Source organism: Limulus polyphemus, unplaced genomic scaffold, assembly GCF_000517525.1.
Source record: "Limulus polyphemus unplaced genomic scaffold, Limulus_polyphemus-2.1.2 Scaffold1909, whole genome shotgun sequence".
Lineage (NCBI taxonomy): Eukaryota > Metazoa > Arthropoda > Merostomata > Xiphosura > Limulidae > Limulus > Limulus polyphemus.
In genome coordinates this window covers 154,673-155,521 of record NW_013667519.1, presented here as the reverse complement: position 1 = coordinate 155,521, position 849 = coordinate 154,673, and positions in this window count along the sequence as shown.

Below are 849 nucleotides of genomic sequence, written 5' to 3'. Positions count from 1 at the left end.
CCTTTAATATCGTTGTTCTTCTCACATAGCCGAGAAACTTGAACTGAACAATGATTGTCCCCTTACGGGTTGTAATGGTGAAGCCAACTTTTGGCGGGTCAGCCAAATTATTGCCGCGGGTCACTTAGTGACCCGCGGGTCATAGGTTGCCGACCACTGGTCTAGAGGTTCATTGGATCCATGGGGATATACATACAAATTTTCATTTTTTGCATTTTGCGATTTTTGTGGGCATTTTCGAGTTTTTGCGTTTTTTTTACCGCTACTTCGCCCCTATTGATGGACCTACACCCAGTTTGGTATGGAGGTTTATTGGGTAAATGGGGAAATATATACAAATTTTCAGTTTTGCGTTTTGTGGTTTTTATGGGCATTTTTTATCACTACTTCGGCCCTTGTTGATGGATCTTCACCAAATTTGGGTCATTGCGGAGATACATGCAAACTTGCGGTTTCATATATATTATGTTTTGCAGTTTTTATGGGCATTTTTGTGTTTCTTATAATTACATATAAGGGAAATAACTTTTCCTGTCCTAAGATAACCTTTCATTAATCATGAATGTACATAACTTCCGTCAAGGATAGCCCATTGTGTGGCTTTATGCTTAATTACAAACAAACCAAACTGTGACGGAAATTCCTACATACCTGACCAAAATATAAGACTAGTCTTTATTAAATTATTCCGTTTTAATAATAACAATGAATTACAAAATATATCTATACTTGTTATGAAAAGAGTAAAAACAATGACACAGGCTGATCCTTTCAAGTTAAAGACATTTACTATATATATATATATATATATATAGCTTGTTTTGTTTTTGTTTTTTTATTTTTTAGTAA